The sequence below is a fragment of the Macrotis lagotis genome, chromosome 1, assembly GCF_037893015.1.
Source record: "Macrotis lagotis isolate mMagLag1 chromosome 1, bilby.v1.9.chrom.fasta, whole genome shotgun sequence".
Classification (NCBI taxonomy): Eukaryota; Metazoa; Chordata; class Mammalia; order Peramelemorphia; family Peramelidae; genus Macrotis; species Macrotis lagotis.
The window spans coordinates 372,738,282-372,754,887 of NC_133658.1; the positions used below are offsets into that span (position 1 = coordinate 372,738,282).

Sequence of the window (16,606 nt, forward strand, 5' to 3'; positions counted from 1 at the left end):
CACCCTACTTATGAAAAATTAATATCTTTTCTTGGTCCTTCTAATTTCAGAGCTAAACCTAGGACAGTGAAGAGGACAAATATGTCTTTGGTGTTACTCATTTTGTTCTTTATAAAGAACCCATCTTTTCAGGGTTTCTTCAGTCCTAGGGTCCCAGTCTTTTCATTTTATCTCAGGTTTCTATAGAAAGTAATTAATAATTTAATTTACACTGAAGTGTCAATAATATAATGTCCCTATGCATAATGTCATAGGATTTGAGCAGAGGATAATGCTGAACACAAAGAGAAATATATTTTAATTTTTTAGCTTTAGGGTTTTATTAGATCTAAATTGGAGAGGTAAGATCTCTAAAAAGATGACAGCCTTTTTGGAATTTTTTTCATTTGCATTTTTCTAGGAGATTACTATGATGGCCTGTGAGTAAGAATGGAAATGTCTATTCTATAAATACTTTTTCTCATGATGATTCTGAGGGGGCAGAGATAAAAAATAAGTCCACTTTATCACCTTCCCATCTTAGGCAAAAACTCCTAGGTTAGAATTATGGTGGTAAACAATGGGATTCAGTACATTTAATATTATGTATGTAGTAGGATGATGTTCTATGAGATTTTAAAAAAATGATTTTGATCTTTTAAAGATTTTCAGGAAAGAAAAGCTCTTTTAAAAAAGCTATAATTTCGTCCTTGGATAGTGGCCGAGAAAGAAAATCAATGCAGCACCAGCAAATACTTGAAATCACTTCACGCGTTGGAAATCACTGATGAAAGATGAACAGAAATGGAAATAAGAGTAGCTGGACAATTGCTCCCCCCAGATTACAGAGTGAGTTAGGAGTTGCCAGGCAAAAACTTAACAGAGCTTGGCTTTCTAGATTCAGCTTATTGAAATAATTATTGGAGAGAATAAATGAATGGGAAGGCCCAGACAGACTAAGACGGTTTTCATTAGCCACCCAAAAGCGAAGAAAAAGAATTTGAAATGGGAATAGAAGAGAGTTTAGTTTCTAGTTCCTTTCAATCATGAAATCAATACCTTTCCATTTTCATAGTTCTTTATCCTCTGGCATCCCAGACAGTTGGCAATTCCTTAAAGAGTCACTTTGCAGTACAACAAACTTCTCTTTTCAGCTAAAACAAACTCAACATTTCTAGTCTTCCATATCCCCATCCATCGCCAAGGGCTTCCCCAGTGGCAACCAACCAGTATTTATGGAGGACTACTATGTGTCTAGCATATGTTAGACAAGGAGGCAGGTACAAAGACATCTAAGACATGATCAAAGGAGCAGTCTCATTGTAGGCTAGATGGGAATCTATGCCATTTATTTCACACATGAAACAATTAGGGAAGCATCCAAAAGTATGGATAATGTTCAAATAATAGTATGATATAGAATAAGGGCAAAAGAGGACTAAGAAATGAGAAATGACTCTGGGCCAGAGTTGTCCAGAAATTCTGCATGCATTAGTCTCTCATGAATTCATTCAAATAAACATTAGCAATCCAGTTTCACTAACTGAAGAAACTGAGACACACTGAATGTCCAATTCTAGGTCCAGTCTCAGAGCTTCAACAGGTGTCATTGCAACCTCAGTGGCCCCCAAGTTCGGTTATACACATGTGTGCATGTACACACACGCACACACACTCACACACACACATTTATTTATTGAGTAGCTCCCTTGAACCCTTTCTTCCAGAGCTCAAACAGGCCGCATGGGGCTTATTTATTTCCAATGGCCAGAAAACATCGGCCGAGGCAGAGTGAAGAAACTACTTTTATTCCTGCCAACACTGTCCCTAAGTGGGAATAAAGCAGGTCATTTTGCTCTCAAGAGTCGTGAAAGCGGCACCTTCACCAGTACTAAAATTCACCTAATAAATAGTCCTTTTACTCTTGCAGGACCGGAGACAGCTGTATACTCAGTATTGCTGTCCTGAAAAGGAAAAAGGTTTTTAATACAAAGAAATACTCTCTAAGTCTTGAGGATTCCCATAAAGTAGGAAGAAGAGGAGGATGAATTAGAAAAGGGATCTAAATTTTTAAAGTAAATGACATTCCTGAAAGAACTTGCAGTTGTTAATGATAATAATAATAATAATGATAATAATAATAATAATAATACATTTTAAGACAAAGGTGATTTGAGTTTTTTTACTGATGATTTCTGACTGTTAAAGTGATAGAACTGAATTAACAATATCACTGCCTTAATAAAGAGATATGTATGAATTGTAATTAGCATCCCAACTCAAGCAGGGCTAGTTTCTCTTACAATTACCTTATTTGTAGGTAAATAGATATTTCTAGCCACAGTACTGAGGTTCTCTCCCCACCCTCCCTCAATAAATATTCCTCTTTCCATTTTGTTTACAGAATTCATTTGCCTGGCCAGATTTGGCTTGAGGAAAAATTGTGAAATAGGAATTCTTCCATCTCCTTCTTGGCACAGTTGTGTTCCCCTTGGCACTCTCCCCTAACCTAGTGCCCAGGGTCCCCCTGTGCTGTTCCAATGCCATTTTACCTGCTTATATTCATAAGGTTCAAGGGAGGGAAGAGAACTGAGACCTTCCAGCTTACCCTTGGCATTTTATAGATGAATATCTCTCTCAAGTTGAGAGAGATTAATTAAGTTTCTTAAGGGGTTATATGCCACTCAGTGGTAAAGCTAAGAATTCAAACTCAGATATTTTAATTCATAGTTTAGCATGCTTTCCACCATATTGCACTGCTGGCTCTATTCCAAGGGAGTATATAACAGACTACACTTTTCTTGCCCTCTTTCTCAAGAAAAACTGGTCATCCCAAGTGTCACTTTTGTGTTAGAAACTCCTTAGCACAAAGAGCACAGGTATGCTATGGGAACCTCTCATTTATCTGTCTCTTTTGTCTTGACTCAGATAGAATCTTCAACATTTGTCACTCCCCCAGAGGTAGCACCAGTTCTCCTCACAAGCTTTCAGGACCACAAAGTATCAAGACATAGAACAGCTTTTTATTAACTTAGGAAAGGACACTAAATGGACTTCCATCCAAAGAGAGTTGAGAGAATACCTTACCCCCTTCTTATGGTTCATCATTCCTACATCCTAATATACTAGTATAATTACTATACATATGTACTATATATGTATGTATGCATGTATGTATGTGTCATTCACAAATATACATTGTCCCTTAATGTCCATCTGCTTCAATTTTCTTTTCTGTAAAATTGGGATCCTAGCACCTCCCATCTCCAGGATTATTGTGTTGATCAAATGAGATGATATTTATAATATTATAAATAAGGTACTATAAATGTATACTAGTATACATCTTGTTTACTCTTGGTCAGTCACAGTATAACCTTGCTTGGGGCTGCAGCAAGGGGAAATATAATTTTTAGATCACTATTATAGTTGTGCCTCCTGTCATTCTCCATTAGATCTTTGCTCATGGAAAACCTCTATCACAATGTTCTCTAAGCTCTCTCTTTCCAGTATTGGTGTCAGTTGTATCAGAGCATAACTTTCTCAAGTAGAAGACCAGTGAAACTATTATACTGGTATCTCAGCTGATAGTATTCTAGCTCTTCAAACCTTCCAGAGGAGCCAGAATACCTTCAGACTATTTAAAATTTGTACAAACACACACACACACACACACACACACACGCACACAAACAACACACACACACAGTGGTGGGATTCAAATAAATTAATAACTGGTTCACTGACATAAAATTAGTTATCGGTTCTGCCCCATCAACTGAATCCCACCACTGTTACTATGTATATAAATACATATACACACATATGTCACAAAAATGAAGAGTTTTCAAAGATGGCAGTGAGGAAAAAACCTAGTCACAATGCTCATCAAGTCACCGTTTCCTCCTCCTGATAGACTTGGGGTGAATTGATTCTGTTTACCATCTTCTTTTCTGAGAGCATGGGTATATGTCTTTAAGTCAAACATTATTCTTCTGGGAATTTCTCTCCTTTTGAGAGAATGGAACAATTCTCTTTCTAATTCTAGGAAGAGAAACCCCAAAGAACCCCCCCCCACAAAAACATGCGCACTCTCTCTCTCTCTCTCTCTCTCTCTCTCTCTCTCTCTCTCTCTCTCTCTCCTCTCCTCTCCTCTCCCTGCCCTGGGTCAGCTGAGCAAGATAATTGAATTTATCTTGGACCACCTTTTTTAAGGAAAGACAACAACTCTTTAAAGTTTGTAAGTACAAGAATGGGATAGGTAGGGTTAGATAGCAGGTGTTATAAAAAAAGATGGGGTGAGTGATTCAAGGGCTTTTACCTCCATATAAGTCCTTTGTGTGATAGACTGTAGAAGCAAAAATAAAAAGCTAAAGAAAACCAAAAAACCTAATAAGATCATCATGTAAAGACAGACAGTTCTTGACCCTTGTCAAACCTCATCTGAGATACTGTTTGCTTCTAGGCATCATGATTTAAGAAAAAAAGACATTGATACGTCATATGATGAAAGGCCTTGAATAAATTTCACATGGATCAATTAAAGGACCTGGGAACAGTCTTTGAAGAAAAGTTCTATTTCACCTCAGAGGGAAATGGGTAGAAGTTATAAAAAGGAGAACTTTGACTTGATGTCAGCAAAAACTTCAGAATAATGAGAGATTTTGAAATGTGGGAATGAGCCATGTCAAACTTAACATGTTCATCTTCTCTTCCAGTCCATCCCTCTTCCAAACCTCACTACATATGTTCCAAAAGTCTTAGTGAAGTTTTGGAAGGCTATTCTTCCAGTCATTAAGGTTTCGTCATCTTGGAATCATCCTTGATTCTTCTTTTCTTCATCCCATATATTCGATCAGTTGTCAAGTCTTGTAGATTCTTTCTGCACATTACCTAGGTCTCTCCCCTTCTCTTGACTCTCATAGCTATCAGTCTTAATTCAAGTGCTCATTAGTTTTATCTTACAGTAAATTTCTGATTTTTGTCCCTGACTCAAGTCTCTCTCTCTCTCTCTCTCCTTTTCAACTAATCATATAAATTTGTCAAGAGATTTTCCTAAAGCACAAGTCTGACCAAGTTACTCTAGAAATAAACTCTGATGGGTCTGTGTAACTCTTGGGTTCAGTTATAAATTCCTCTCTTTGACCTTTAAAGTCCTTCACAGGTTGGGTCCAACTTATCTTTGTAAGCTTGTTTATACATGACTCCCCTTCTTGCTCTCTGGGGCAAGACTGTTCCTTATAAGTTACTCTTTATCTTTTGACTCTGTATCTTCACACAGACCGACTCCCATGCCTGGGATATATTTCCTCCTCATTCTCACTCCTTAAAATCTCCAAGGCAACCAGGTGAGGCAGAGAACAAACAGCTGGGTCCCAAGTCAAGAAGACCTATGTTTAAATCCTACCTCAGACACTTACTAACTGGTTGATTCCAGATGAGTCACTGAACATCTGTCTCCTTTTCCTCATCTATAATATTGGAATAATAATGGTACCTACCTCTCAGGGTTGTTGTGAAGCTCAAATGAGATAATATTAAAATATTATATAAAGTGCTTTAAAATACTAACTACTACTATAATTTCAAAGCTCAGCTTAAGTAAACCTTCTACATGATGCCTTTTCCCATATGCTCACTCATTTCTAATTATCTCCAAATATTACTCAGTGCTAAATTGGTCTCAGCTCTTGGGTTCTTTTGCTCTAGTAGGTGAGCTTTTACCTTTTTCCCCCTCATGGACCTGGGTCTCCATGCATCCTGGGCCATCTCTAGTAGTCTTGACTTTTGTCCTGCCACTGGACTTGGATAACTCTGGAAGAGAGAATGAGGATGATAACTTGGTCCAACTTTGCCTCTCTTAAATCCAGTTCATGCACAAGCCAAGATGTCACATGATAATGTCATTGGTCCTCTTCAACAATTAAGGACATATAACAACAATATTCTTCCCCATTAGGATGTGGGCTACTTGTGGTCAGGGACTATCTTGCTTGTTTATATTTGTAACTTTGTTGCTTAGTACAATGTCAGGTACATCTATCAATCTGTCTATATTTATCATCTATCTATCTATCTATCTATCTATCTATCTATCTATCTATCTATCTATCATCTACTGCTTGGTCTATCTGTCTATCCTATATATATCCAATCTCCCCTAGCTGCTTGTGCTCTCCCCTCTAAACAAATTAGATGTTTTTTTTTGTGTATTATTTATTTATGTATATATTGTCTTCACTAATTAATTATTTAATTACTTGAGGGCAGGAATTATTTAATTGATATCTATGTATTCATAAAACCTAGGAAGATAATAGGTGCTATAGATTCTTTTCATTTGATTGAAAACTGCCAGCACACTGGCATTTTATAGGGAAGAAGTTGAAACTCTGAGAAATATAGCTCCTGTTATCATCCAAGCACTCAAAAGGAGGCATCCAAGTCTGTCATCTGGCTAGCAGATGACAGGCCAAACCAATTAAAGGAGCAGGCCATATGTGGGCTGGCTGATCATCTTGCGGACAGTGATGGTTGGTGCATCACGATGAATGAGCCAGCAAAGAGTAAACTCTCCAAGGAATTGAACTCTGCTTATTCCAGTTCAAGTTGTTCTGTGAGCAGGCGATGCTCTTCTCTCTCTCTCTCTCTCTCTCTCTCTCTCTCTTCTTCTTCTTCTTCTTCTTCTTCTTTCCTTCCTTTTTTCTTTTTCTTTCTTTCTTTCTTTCTTTCTTTCTTTCTTTCTTTCTTTCTCACTTTCTTCTTTCTCACTTCCTTTTATGCTCTCTCCTTTTCTTTCTTTCTATCTTTCTTTCTCTCTCTCACACTTTTCTTTCCTTCCTTCCTTTCTTTCTATACACAGATCTGTATAGAATAGGTTTTGATTCATTATTTCAGTTTATATTTAGGAAATATAAGTTGCAGGCAGTAGTTCTGGTTCTTGTTCTAGGTTAAACTTGGATTTTCTATGTACTTTTTCTCTCTGAATTCTATCTATCCTTCAAAGTCTTCATGAAACTTCACACTTACCATAACATACAATGATCATAAAGTTGGAGCAAGTCCTTGGTTCAAACCTCTCCTCTATCACCTACCTAGAAAATAGTTTAACTTTTCTGGACCTCAGTTACTTCATCTGTAAAATGGGAACATGATATCTCATCTGTCTGAATACCAGGTGACTGGTCCATCTAATTAATTGTTTGGATACCTTTCAGCTCTATGGTTTGGTTTGGTCCTTTTTGGAATTTCTGTACTTATTACCGCCTCACTTATCTTGACCTTTAATCATATATAGTTTAATGTTAGTGACTTCATGTTGGATTTTTTTTAACAAAACTGTTTATTACTTGAGGTCAGCAACCATGTCATATACTTGTCTTGTAGTCAACTGTGGGACTTAGTATAGTTTAAAAAAATAGACCCAAAAAAGCTGTATGTAATTTAATCTAACACTGGGCTCATGGAAGATAGGATTTAATCTTGTCAAGGACTCAGACATTCTGTTCAAAGTCAGAGTATAACAACCAGCATGATGAGAACTATGAAGTCACTCTCCAGTTCCTTTGGGAGAGCTTGCAGCACCAATCTCAAAGCTTCAGCCTCTCTCTTGATTATCTGAGCACAACATGACTGAGCAGCATATTTATTAATTTGAAGGTGTTGCCTTTTAGTACATAGTCACTCTGATTTAATGCAACTGTCTTACCCTCCCCCCAGTTATATTGCCCCCAATTACCTGAATTCATGGCATCAAGGATTTAGAATTGGAGAGATGGAACCCCAGGAATATCTAGTTCAACTTTCTCAATAGATTTACATTCTAGTTGAACCTAAAGTAGTTTAGTAATTGTTCAAGGTTATATAATAAGTGACAGAATCAGAATTTGAATCAGTCCCTCTCTCAAAGCATACCTCTTTCCACTGACTCCAAATGAAAGCATCACTTTACTAAATATTTATTAAGAGCCTATGATCTTAAACTAAGTTCTTGGCAATTGGTTCTATAACTTCCTGGTAAATGGAGGAAGAAGAAAGGGAAGCAGTGTTAGAATTTATATTCTTGGGCTCAAAGATCACTACAGAGAGTGACTGTAGCCATGAAATTAAAAGATGCTTGCTCTTTGGAAGAAAAGCTATGGCAAATCTGGATAGCAAACCAAAAAGCAGAGATGTCATCTAGCAGATGAAGGTCTGTTAAAGCTATGATTTTTCCAGTAGCAATGTATGGCTGTAAGAGTTGGAATATAAGAAAAACTGAATGTCACAGAATTGACATTTTTGAATTGTGGTATTGGAGAAGACTTTTAGGAATCCCTGGATTGGTTGTTCTCAAAGAGGAACAAAATGACATCACTATGTTTGAGTCAAGGTACAGTATGTTCAACTATGGCTGATCAGACCAATATGAACTCAAAAAGTTCTTACAGAGGTCAGGGACAAATAGTCCATATGAACATTTGGAATGGAGATGTCTCTAAATTTGCACATCTCACATTTCTTTTGAGTTACTACAATTCTATTTTATTCGTAGAGCACAGTATCTTCTTTAATGTGGGATGCTTTGCTGGGCAGTCCTGTGCCAATGTCTCCCATGTCTCTCAATCAATTTCAAAGTTCTTTATAGAGAGGTTGAGAGTGTCCAAGAATGTGAGTTTAGTTTGTTGTGATTTGTTCTAGTTAAAGTATTGCTTTTATTGTTGTTCGGTTGGTTTTTAGTTGTTTACAACTTTTTGTGACCTCATTTAATAAAAGAGTATCTTTTCTTGGGAAAAATACTGGAGTGGTTTGGCATTTCACAGATGAGGAGCTGAGGCAAACAAGGGTAAGTGACTTACCCAAGGATACACAGTTAGCAAGTGTCTGAGGGCATATTTAAACTTAGGGAAATGAGTCTTCTTGACTCCAGACCCTGCACTTTGTCTACTGTGCCTCTAGTTCAAATCTAGATTCAGATACTTTCTAGCTTTGTGATTCTGGATAAGCCACTTAACCCTGATTTACATTAATCCATTGGAAAGGGAAATGCCAAACCACTTTAGTATCTTTGCCAAGAAAACCCTTTGAATGTTATGGGGTCCATGGGGTCATGAAGTCTTGGACATGACTAAACAACAGCAATTCATCTATGCACACAAATGTGTGTGTATTATATAAATATATTCACAGATACACATGTATAACTTTAAGGACTAAATATATATGCACATAGAAAGGGTATAATTATGTTTGGATATATGTATAAATATATATTCCAGAAGTATATATGAATATATGTATACATATACATATATGAATACATATCTATCTCCTCATTTTTGCTCATTTTGTAATGGGAGAGGTGAGGAAAGTGGCAAGTTATATTATTATACATGCCAGAATTCCCTTTTCAAACTTTGCTGTGGTCTCCTGTACTTCTTTGGTTCAGCTAACCAAGCACTAGTTACTGTAAGAACTGAGGGCAGGAGCCAGTAGTACAAATGAACTAACACATGTGGGAAAAAAAAGAATAAATACCTCCTTAAGCCCCATTTCATTTCAGGTAAAGCCATTTCCTGGTGTTCATTTTCACATTGTGTAAATTTTTTTTCAGGTTATTCAATTGTAATCATCCCTTTTCTCCTCAACTCATGCAGTAAATCTTCTTATTGTCTCTGCCATTTCTAAAGCTCCTCTGCCTTTGCCCAGAAGTGGCCTAGAGAACTTAACAGTGCATTGGAGTGAACCCTGATGAGGACCCAGGGAGCCTAGCTCTTTCTCCTCTCCACCCTCCCCACCTCAAGCTGTCTTAAAACCTAGCCAGGTGTGACATGTGACTTGTCCAGCAAGATTCAGTTGGGGTTGGTCTCCAAGGCAACTCTAGAGGATTCCAAATTCCATCCTGCCCACAAGCCCAGCTGCCACCAAGTCCTGCCAATCAGACAGCACTCACAAGAGCACAGGTGTAAAGGAAATAATCTGATCTGATTGGTTTTGGAGAGGGGACTAGAATGTTCTGGGGAGGGGGTGGGATGGGTTGGAGGAGGAAATGAAAAAATATGTGGCATCACAGCTGTAATCAAGCAGTATGTCTATGGTCCCAAATGATTTTTTTTCAGATGGATTTTTAATAGACATGAGGACAGCTTAAATCAAGTCCTCTAATTTGTGCTGACCTTCTTCTGCTTTTGATTCATTGTCAAAGGATCCTGTGCATTCTGCTCCATCAGAATGATTTTCTTAAATTTTGCATATTGAAAATGTGTGACAAGGAAGGAGAACTTACTTTAAACTTCATTCTCACTCTCAGAGACAGAGAGAGGAGAATTTGAACAGGGGACAGGGAAAATAATTAATATTTTAGCTATAAATTCTTGGTCTGGTTCAGAAGAAATGTAGAAAGAAATACTTCTAATTGAAAACATTTTTCCAGATCCCCTAAAATCAAGACTAAGCAGGTGCAGTTTTGTTTTTTTAGAGAGTAGTATTTCTTTTGGAAAGGAAAAAAAAGACAGGGAAAAAAAGAGGCCCCAGATACTGTCTCAGCACAACTAGCAGACTTTTGCTTTTAGCTCCTTAATTACTTAGAAGATGATTGAGTAGATTAACTGGTGAAAACCAATCCCCACACTCACAGGTAATAAACCCACTTTCTCTATCTCTGGAGAGGCTAAATGTTTTTGGTAATTATGGTAATGTTACCCTGCAATTATAAGGTTCTTTTTATTTCAGAAACACATTTACACTTTTTATCTTCTTTTATCCTCAACCCCATGAGGTAGATATGGCACTGTCTCTATTTCACAGCAGCTAAACATGGTGATTGATTTTTTTTTTTGCTTTTCACTCAGACTCTCACAACCAGATTTGTAAGGCACCATAGAAACTAACTACTCTTAACTCTTTCATTTTTACAGATGAGCAAACTGATGCCTGGAAAAGGGACATGATTTTCTAAAGTTACAAGTGTAGGGCTAGGCCAGAATTCCAACTATCGTTATTTTTTTCAGCACTTTGAGAGAAAGATAACTAAAGCATTTTTTTTTGGCAAGGCAATGGGGTTAAGTGATTTTCCCAAGGTCACACAGCTAGGTAATTATTAAGGTTAGATTTGAACTCAGGTCCTCCTGATTCCAGGGCCAGCACTGTTCCACCTAGCTGCCTTAAAACATTAATTAAGCACTTTCTAAGAACCAGGCTTTATGGGAAGTCCTGTAGAAGAGGGGGGTGAGTGGCTTAACAAAGAAGCAAAACAATCCTTTCCCTCAAAGAGTTAATATTCTAGTGGGAAAGCTATACTTAAAGGAGACCTGAAAAGGAGGGGTGTGGAGAGGAAAAGGGTACACAAGAAGAAGCAATGTCACAGATGAATAGAAGGAAATAGAGTTTGGAGAGAGTCAAAGAGGAAGTGAGGTGAAACATGTTTGTGCTCTTTTCCCAAAGTGGTGGTCCTCTGAAGATAACATTATTTAGTAGAAATGTTAGGATAAAAATAGACTGAAAATTAGTGTGAAATGAAAGTAGTTACAAGAATTCATATAATTTCTAATATTAGGTCATCCCAACCAAAGTTACTTTGCCTTTACTTTTAATTTATATTTGTATTTGCTTTTTATTCCCTAACTAAAATGTAAATCTTGAGGTTTACTATTGTACTATTGTGTTCCTAGCATCTATCACAATACCAAGCACATTGAAAATGTTTCATTAATTACTGATATGATAAAAACTTTCAAATATTTTTCTTTTGAAGAGTGCTAACTTTGAACCCACAAGGATGGGTAGTAAATTCAGTCCTAGAGGAGTTTAGCCCCTAAAAAGAGATCAGACTCTTAATAACTCTCTAGGTTCTACTGGAAAGAATTTGAAATTATGCAAGTAAAATAATTAAAATGTCAATGCATTTGGACCCTGAGATTCCTCTACCAGGCTAATAGCCTCCTACTTCTACAAAGACATAGAGAGGGAATATCTTCTCTTACTTCTTTTTTGGGACCATTGTTTGTTCCTTGTAATTTTGCATCATTCATTTTTGATTTTTTTGCTTGTGATTGTTCTTTCCATTTAAATTGTTGTAGATATTTGTAAATTGTTTTTCTGTCCCTTCTTGCTTCACTTTGTAAAATGTGTAAAAATCTTTCCATGCATCTCTGTGTTTACCATATTCGTGATGTCTTGTAGCAATATATTATTTATTTCTATTCACACGTTCAATTTGTTTAGCCATTCCTCAATCAATGCTATCATAAAAAGAAGCTGCTATAAATATTTTGGTATACGTGAGGACTTTCTTCATATTAATAACCTTCTTGCAGTATTAGCCAAATAGAATCTCTGCATGAAAAGTATGAATATTTCAGTCATTTTGTATAATTCTAAATTACTTTGCAAAATGGTTATATTGTTTCATAGTTCCACCAAAATCTATTGTGACTATAATCCCACAACCCTGACGATGTTGACTATTTCCATTTTTGTCATCCATGCCAATTTGTAGGATGCAAGACCAGACTACAGAGTTGTTTGGATTTATGTTTCTCTTATTATTAGTCATTTGAAGAATTTATTCATGTGATTGTTAAGATTTTATAATGTTTTTGATAACAGTTCATATCTTTTAAACCTGGAGATAATTTTTGCTTATAAATATATTAAAATACATATGAAATATATATGTATGCATACACATATATGCAATACATATATATACACATTACATACACACACACATATATATATATATATATATTCCCCAAGTTATCTATTTAGTCACAAAAATTTCTTGCTCTCTCTCTCTCTCTCCTCACAAAGTCACACACACATAGCCACAAAAGCTACTCCATGTCATACATATATACATATAGGTATACTCATTTTATATATATATATATATATATATGTACATGCATATATGTTTATATATATATACATATATATTATTTAGTCACTCTCAGTCATGTACAACTCCTTGTGATCCTATTTGGAGTTTTTTTGGTAAAGATTCTTTCATTTTTTAGTTCATTTAATAGTTGGGAAAATTGAAGCAAATGGGGTTAAGTGAGACTAGGGTCCCATAGCTAAGTGTTCTTGACCATATTTGAACTCAGGAAGCAGCATTCCTAGCCTTGTGAACCAAGATTTGCCTAGGAGACTGAGATGCTTTGAGATCCAACCCCCAAGAAAACCACAATCAGAGGGGAGAGATTTAGGAAGTGAGTGATAAGGCGGGGGTAAAGACTGAAAGTACCAAAGATTTCAGGAAGAAGAAAACTCAAAGACCTTGAACATAAACAAATAAATGAACAGGAAAAACAGTAACAACATAAGTAAATATGACCTAAATGAGTTCAGGCATTTATGAGGAAAATGATTCAACACTTGATGAAACAAAAGACCCTGTGGAATTTGAGAACATGAATCATAACACACTGTTCCTGACTGTTTTAAAAGAGAAAAGAGAACTTTGAGAATAGAATTTATGCATTGCTACACAGCAAAAATAATGAGCAGAATAGAAAAAAGCTATAATCTGCAATGAAAAGTTTCACCAAACAAAAGAGAGAACAATAGATAAGGAATACAAATATACAGAAGTGAGGGACAGTCTAGAAGAGGAGAGGCAAAAAACAATAATGTTAAAAGGAAAATGTACTTGCTATGATCCAAGTAAAACATACTGATCTCAAAGATAGGCTGAACAGAAACAATGTAAGAATCACAAGTCTCTCAGAAGAATATTCCAGGACAAAAACTTTAATACCTGAAGGTAAGAAATGATACAAAATAACTGCCTAGAACTTTTGAACAAAGAAAATGAAATATGAATGGAAAGAATTCACAGATTGCCTCCAAGGGAAAAAAAGAAACAACCCTAGGCTACAATCTCTAAGACATAGAGTGGCTACATTTAACAAATCAATTTAGAAACATTAAGTTCTGCAAGCCATCAAGAGAAAAACTTTCAAGGACAAAAGAAAGGATATTTGAATAATGCAAAAGTAGTATACACCCACTAGAAAAAGGAAAAGGGAATGGAAAAATGTCTTCCAAAAAACACTGTAGTTTAGGATGCAGCCCAGATGATATTTCCTGCAAATATGAACTTAATCATATGGGAAAAAAGATGGACATTCAATAATAAATAAGAGTTTCAACTAGTTTTAGAAAGAAAACCAGAACTGAAGAGATCAATTGCTTCTTGTACACACCAAACAATAGAAATGTAGGATGAGTGGATATCAGGCAAGAACAGACAGTAGAAATCTGATAGAGGTAACATTGAAGAGATGGATATGGACTTTATAAACAGAGTATGTTGACACCCTGCCTACAGGTGAATGCTTCTTTGGCGGAATTACATTATAGCATAGAAGTGTACATTAAAAGGGGAAGAGGAGCATGGGGATAGAGAGGAATGAATGATGTACTGGGATCAAATCAAGAGCTCGAAATGAGGGAAGTAAATGAGGAGGAGGGAAGAAAGAAAGAGGCCTCACTTTGGAGATGGGAGAGGGCTCCATTGATGAATGCTCACTCATATGGGTAAAGGGACATGAGGAACTTGTACTGGATGAAGTGTGGGAGAGATAGGGAGTTTGAACACATCAGAGCACCTGGAGGATGGGGGAATATGAATCAAGGGAAGAGATTTCCAGGCAAATGTAGAAAACAAAAAGTCACCAAAGCAGGTATAAATCAGTGATAGGGAGGGGCCCTACCATGAGGCAGTATCTTCTCTGACACCTGAAATAACTGACTGTTCTGGAAGTGAAGCACATTGAAAATGGGGAACTTTGGACAATGGCAGAATGCAGCTGGAGGGGACATCCTGCAATGGAGCCCTTGAAAGCTTTGATTATATAAAGAATACAGAGAAAAGAGAGGGGAAAAAATCAGAGAATTCCTGTCTAGAGTAAACAGAAGGAGGTGTATGAATGAGAGAAATTCTTTTTTGGAAAGACATGCAAAACAAGATTTTTTTTAGGAAAATGAATGAACAGAACAACAGAAGGGAGAAGGAGAAGAAAGGGGAATTTATTTGCCTGAGAGGAAAAAGAGATGAAATATGTTACTAAATAAAGCAGGAGAAAGAAATTAATAAAAATTCTAAAAATAACAACTGAGAGAGAAATAGCAATGAGGGAAAAGAGAGCCAGTGGGAACAGGGACACCTTAAAAAATCAATTAAACTAAATTAACTGAAGAAAGAAAAGATAGGATTGTATTTACAGCAGAAGAGAGGGAAAAATCACAATTTAAAAAAATTAGAGACAGATGGAGGAAAATATAAACCTAACATACCTTTAAATGTAAATGGATTAAACAATCCAATAAAACAAAAAACCCAACAGATTGGATAAGAAAACAAAACCCCATAATATGTGGTTTTCAAGAAACATTCAAAAAACAAAGAATTCATAGGAGAATTCTATCAAACATTTAAAGAACAATTAGTAGTCATTTTATCAAAAATTGAGAAAATAAAAATTCTTCCCAAATATTTTTATTAGACAAATATAGTCTTAATTCCCACAGGTATTTTGAAATTTTATCTTGTTATGGTCCCCATGACCTTTCTTTATTGTTGTCATTCAGTTGTTTTGGGTTGTGTCTTACTCTTCATGACCCCATTTGAAATTTTCTTAGCAAAGATACTGGAATGGTTTGACTTTCTTTCTCTAGCTTATTTTACAAATGAGGAAACTGATGCAACAGATTGAGTGACTTTCTCATTGATTACCCTATCAGTTATTATAGTATGTTTGTAAGTAACCAGGATAAAGTAACATAGAGTGTAAAGGGGAACATAGAAGTTATTTGCCAAAATTGTTTCCCAAATTAAATTCACATCCATGGATTATGGATAAATGAAAAGGAATCAGCTAGGCTCCAATAAATGACCCTTATTCTGCAAGTATAAGAAAGCACAGGCAAGTAAAACTAGTGAAATATTTTACTAATAAGGTAATTAAGGTGGCATTGATAGTTTTGAGATGACATTGTTATGCTATTAAGTTAGTCCTAAGGTAATATGTTTAACATTTAGCCCCTCCTCCCCTACTAGAACCTGACAAGAATGGGATCCCCAAACCCTGTCCCTTAATCACATCCCCAACTGCTTTGGGTTCATGCTATCCAAACGTTCTCAACTCCAATCTGTGATTGTATGAATGACTGTGCTCCTTTTCCTTTTGTTTCTTTTTCCCTTGCTGTCTGCCTCTCTCTTCATTCCTGATGCCTATGCTTTGCCATCTGTCTTTGCACTCTTTGTGCTTTATTAAAGTGATTGATACATAGTATTCCTGACTTTCTGCTGTGTGATCTTTCCAGGTAAGTATACAAAGAACTACGCTTCTTCTCCTTGGTTCGACTGGAGCCTCCTTGTGATCTCTTTCCATAAGGCACAATATAAATAATTTGTTGGCATCTGTGGGTGAACATGGCACTACTCATTTAGTAGAAAACAAGAACTGACAAAAGAATGTTGTGCTCCTCCCACTTGAGTTTATTAGAATACCAGAGAAGGGAAGTTATAAATCAATACAATTAATGAACATTAACTCAAAAATTTTAATCAAAATCTGATCGAATGCCAGTGATTTATCCAAGAAATCACTGAATATGAACAAGTGGGATTTATTCCAAGGGT

At 36.2% G+C, this 16,606-nt stretch overlaps 1 long non-coding RNA gene across 1 annotated transcript in view; it reads right to left on the minus strand.

The window, feature by feature from the left end:
- LOC141518053 (uncharacterized) overlaps positions 1-9,760 on the minus strand; it is a 29,121-nt gene extending 19,361 nt beyond the window's left edge. Inside the window, exons 1-2 of the long non-coding RNA XR_012477072.1 lie at positions 9,496-9,760; positions 5,704-5,793 (exon numbers count right to left, since the gene is read on the minus strand). This is a non-coding gene — a long non-coding RNA (uncharacterized LOC141518053). The remainder of the gene's footprint in view (positions 1-5,703; positions 5,794-9,495) is intronic.
- Between the last annotated feature and the right edge of the window lie 6,846 nt (positions 9,761-16,606).